Source organism: Balaenoptera ricei, chromosome 13, assembly GCF_028023285.1.
Source record: "Balaenoptera ricei isolate mBalRic1 chromosome 13, mBalRic1.hap2, whole genome shotgun sequence".
NCBI lineage: Eukaryota > Metazoa > Chordata > Mammalia > Artiodactyla > Balaenopteridae > Balaenoptera > Balaenoptera ricei.
In genome coordinates, this window is record NC_082651.1 from 14,119,839 (window position 1) to 14,124,696 (window position 4,858).

The 4,858-nt window shown below is 43.4% G+C and overlaps 1 pseudogene; it reads right to left on the reverse strand.

Annotated features, from left to right (window-relative positions):
• Nucleotides 1-3,226: 3,226 nt before the first annotated feature.
• LOC132377318 (eukaryotic translation initiation factor 4B-like) lies at nucleotides 3,227-4,579 on the reverse strand (annotated as a pseudogene).
• Between the last annotated feature and the right edge of the window lie 279 nt (nucleotides 4,580-4,858).

Sequence of the window (4,858 nt, forward strand, 5' to 3'; positions counted from 1 at the left end):
TCCTGGAACTCTAGCTCCACAGTTAGCCATGCTAAGTCCCCGCCCTAGAGTTCTCCCTCTCCTCAGTACTAGACGTTTGTTGTTTTTGTCTGCCCAGCCTCCATCCCCTCCTTGGCTGATAGAGGAACACTGATTTCCTGTAGGATCATTCCCTTCCCCCAAATTACCATGTGATCCAGCAATCCCATTTCTGGGTCCCTACACAAAAGAACTGAAAGCACCCATCTTCATAGCAGCATTATTTACAATTGTTAAAATGTGGAAGCCACCCAAGTGTCCATAAATGGATGAATGGATAAGCAAAATATGTTATATACATACAATGGAATATCACTTGGCTTAAAAAGGAAGGAAATTCTGACGTATGCTACAACATGGTTGAACCTTGAGGATATTATGCTAGGTGAAATAAACCAGACCCAAAAAGACAATGGTGTATGAGTCCACTTATATGAGGTACTTAGAATAGTCAAAATCTTGGAGACAGAAAGTAGAATGGTGGTTGCCAAGGTTATTGCTTAATGAGTATAGGGTTTCAGTTTTACAAAATGAAAAGAGTTCTGGATGTGAATGGTGGTGATGGCTGCACAACATTATGAATGTGTTTAATAACATTGAACTACATCCTTAAAAATGGTTAGAACAGTAAATTTTATGTTATGTGTATTTTACCATAATAAAAAAAAAATTGGAAAAAAATCTCCTGGGAGATTTTAACCAGTCTGATGCCCAGACTGCATCTCTGACTAATTAATTACATTAGATTCTCTGAGGGTGGGATCCAGGCAGCTATATATATATTTTTAAAGCTCCCCTGGCAATCCAAAAGCGGTTAAAGCTGTATCCTAGTACACTAAAGGTAAAGTATATGCCACTTCTCCCTTCTCAAACTTTTCTGGAACAACACTGAGTGGAATGTTCATTAGGACCACCTGTACATTAATAAAATATAAAAACCTATATTATTTAAGTGGTTATTTCTCTTGTATCATCTTTCTCCACCCCCTCCCACTCTTGTTTCTTTCCCTCATCTTCTCTTCCTTTCTGCCAAGTATAATTTGTGTCAGTTCAGTGTTTACATGATGCTCTGTTCCTCCTCTATCAAGTTGTCTTCCAAAACAGAGATTCACGCCTTCACTGCCTTTCCACCTCCAGTTTGTATCTTGTCTCAAGTTCTAGTTCTAGTTCCTAACTTCCTGCCCCGCTTCTCCTTTACCTTTCATTCCGGAGGAATATAGCTCTCGTCCAAATAATATGCCTGAGGGCCTCCCTTGATTTCCAGCATTCCTGAGATGGCCATGCCCACCAAGTCCTTCTGTAATCCTCATTTTCTCATATTTATTGCATAGTGTTGGGTACTCAGGGCTTAGTAAAACACGTCCATATGTAGGAGGCAAGTTCCCTGGTGATATGAGGGGGAAGACCTGGACACCAGGGCCTTGCTCTTTTGAGGAGTTCCCCTCCATCCTCTGATTGTTGGCAACAAAGTTTACTCAACCAGTTGACGGCAGGGAATAAGTCTTCTTTGGGCTCTCTGTAAATGTGTGTGGGGTTAGTTGTTGCCTGGCTTGGGTGGGTGTTAAAGGCAGGACTATTAAGGGAGGTAGAAATGGGAAAGCTCCTTCTGTGCACCAGGCCCCATTAAAGGCCCTAGGGACGCAGTTTTGAAAGGCACAGTACCTGCTCTAAGGAAATCATAGTCTAAGGGGCAGGCAAGTAATTAGACAGGTGATTAAAATACCTTATGGTAAGTGCTGTGCTAGAAGTGAGCATGGGTATTATGGAAACTAATAGTGTTTTAAGGGTACCAAACCTACCATGGGGAGATGAGGGAGTAGTCAAGGAAGGCTTCCTGTAGGAGGCACCATATATTTTAACTTAAAAAATATAGAGGTAACATAGGTTCACTGTAGAAAATTAGAGTGAATTAAGAAAGGACACTGAAGATAAACATAAACACCTTTTTAAAAATGTTCTAACTTGGGCAAAGTTGAAGGGAGTTATGAGACTAAACTTGTGATCACACATCCTGTCCTGGGATGCCATGCTTGGTGACAGGTGCCTGAAAATGCTGACAGAGTGCTGTGCACTCAGTGCTCTGCAAAGAGGCAAGTTCCCTGGGGAGACGAGAGGGGAAAGATCTGTGGTCTTTTGAGGAGTTCCCCTCCATCCTCTGACAACAAAAGTTACCAACCAGTGAAAATCCTGAGGGGTCCTTTGGCCTGAAGTGTGCCTTGGGCCTTATTTTATTTTATTTTTATTTTTTAACCAAGAAATGGAAAATTTTATTCAAGCCAACCTGAGGATTATAATCTGGGAGACAGTCTTTCAGAAAGCTCCCAAGGACTGTTCCTGGGCACCTACTTCAAAAGATACAAAAGGATACACATTTTAAATTCTCCTTCCTGGTTGCACTCTGTCAATATATTCAATCATTGAATGCTACACTTTAAATAGGTGAATTGTATGTTATGTGAATTACATCTCAATAAAGCTGCTAAAAAAAGGAAACAGTCTTCCTCCTATCCTCCCACCCTTGTGCCTTGGCCAACTTGTTTGTTTTTCCTGAAGCAACCTTGGGACCTGTTTTCTTCTTCCAGAGAGATACAGATATAGATAGGTATAGAAATATATATTTATTTATATTGAAATACATTTTTATATATAGAATGAATATATCTATATATATCTAGATAGATAGATAGATAATCACCCTCTTTTTAATACAAAATCCTAGGGCAGAGTCCTAAAAGAATTAGGGGCCATAGCCTAGGGGAGAGATTGGGTCCGACTACCAGGACAGAGAATAACAGCCGCTGTGGTCACAGAAAGGAGGCGCAGGCAGGCAGCAGAGCTGTAAATTGGGTTATCAGAGAGTGAATGGAGCTGGGGCTGTGTTGAAAGGTGGGAAATACAGCGAAACAGAGACTACAAGGAAGCCTAGGGCTTATCTGTGACACACAAGATCCCTGGTCTTTTGCTGCCATAAAAGGGGACCAATATATCCTAGTTTGCCCAGAACTTTCCCTGTTTTAAAACAGAAGATCCCAAGTCCCGGAAAATCCCTCAATCACAGAACTGTTCAATCATCCTGGTGGGTTGATCCTCCCTCGCTCCCTGCCAGGAGATGGTGAGTTTTATTTTATCTTGTCTGAATAGAGGTTTGATTTGCTCTCGAATGTTCCAGGGCAGAGAGAAACTAGGAGAAAGCAGAGGATGTAGAGGTCTATTCGTTGTAATCATCGCCCTCATTTTCATCTTCACTATCAAAGGAGAGAGTAGCATGACTGCTTGCAGAACTGAACCTGAAGGCTGGATTTTCTTCAGGTTTCTTTGGCTCAGGCGCAGATCAGGAGTCTGATCCTTTTTACCATCCTTCCCACTTGACTCCTCTGGTCGTCTTTGTTTCCTCCCTGTACTGGATTAGGGCTGGAGTTGCCACGCTGACCTTCTGGGACATTCACCCATCTGTTTTCTTTTCACCTTTCCTGCTGGTCCTTCCTCAGATGGCTGAGCCAGAACTACTGTGGTTGCTCTATGTCTGAGCTCTGAGATCAGCTTCCTCCAAGCATTCTCCTTCGGTGGAGGGGCTGGCATTACCTTTGGAGGCTGCTCAGGTTTGGGAGGCTTGGAAGTTGGAGAGCGACAATCTTCCTCCTTATTGAATGTTTCCTTTTCTAAAGACTTCTTTCTCTTTTCTTCGTGCATTTCTGCCAGATGCGGCTGAGGTCCGTCTGTGATGACTTACTTCCTCTCCTCAACCCTTCCCTTTCCTGAGTTTCTTCACTTGGGCAGCTTTTGTGTCTCTCCCGAGGTTGAAGTTCTAGTTTTGGGGGACGTGTCTAGCAATTGTGACAGTTAGGCTTTGCCCCTCTACAGATAGAGGCTGCTCACGTGGTCTGCAAGGTGCTAGCAGAGGAATCATCTTCCTTGGGAGTACCCTGAGGCTTTACATTCACGTTGGGTCTGTGGGTGGGAGAACCTCTCTCATCATGCCTATGTTCATCTCGGGAGCTGCACGACCGGTCATCTCGTCTGTCATGTCTGTCTTCATAGTGGTCCCCTCTTTCTCTGTAGGTATCATCCCTATGGTGCCCATGACCAAATGGTCTTCCTGCTACCACCTGTCCTGTAATCACAGCCTCTGTCATAGTCTCTACTGCCTCAGTCATCATAGCAATCCCAGCCCCCATATCAATCCATATCCCGGTGTGCACCATCCGACTACTCATCCCGACACCCATCATGATATCAGTGTGAATCACAATGATCTCAACATTTGTGTCCAAAGCTATCATCACTTCTTCTGGGCGGGTAGTCATCAAAGCTGTCTGCAGCAGGATGGGCCCTACGGTGTATATCTGTTTTGTCAGAATACCGATTTCTGTCTTGACCAGAAGAACGATCATTCCTGTATTCATCCTGTACTTGATCAGCAATGCCCATTCGAAATCCCCTGTTCCCTAGAAACACTTCACAGACGTTCAGCATTCTGAGCAAGGAATCCAAACTCAGGTCCTCAAACTCAGTATAACCAAAACCTTTCAACCTCCTTGCTGGGTTCATGGGGTAAATGCATCGGACTTGGGGTGAGAATGATGAATCAATGTAGGTTCGCTGACTGTAGCAAATGTACCACTCTGGGGGGGGGGGCGGTGTGCGGATTTTGATAGAGGGAGTGGCTGTGGGTATGTGGGGAGAGGAGATATTTGGGAATTCTGTTCTGCTCAATTTTGCTGTAAACCTAGAACTGCTCTTAAAAGGTACTAAAGTCTGGTTTTTAAAAATGTTAAGTCATTTTAAAAATCAGCTTTTCCAGATATAATTATGATTACATCAGCTTTCTTTTTGCTACTGT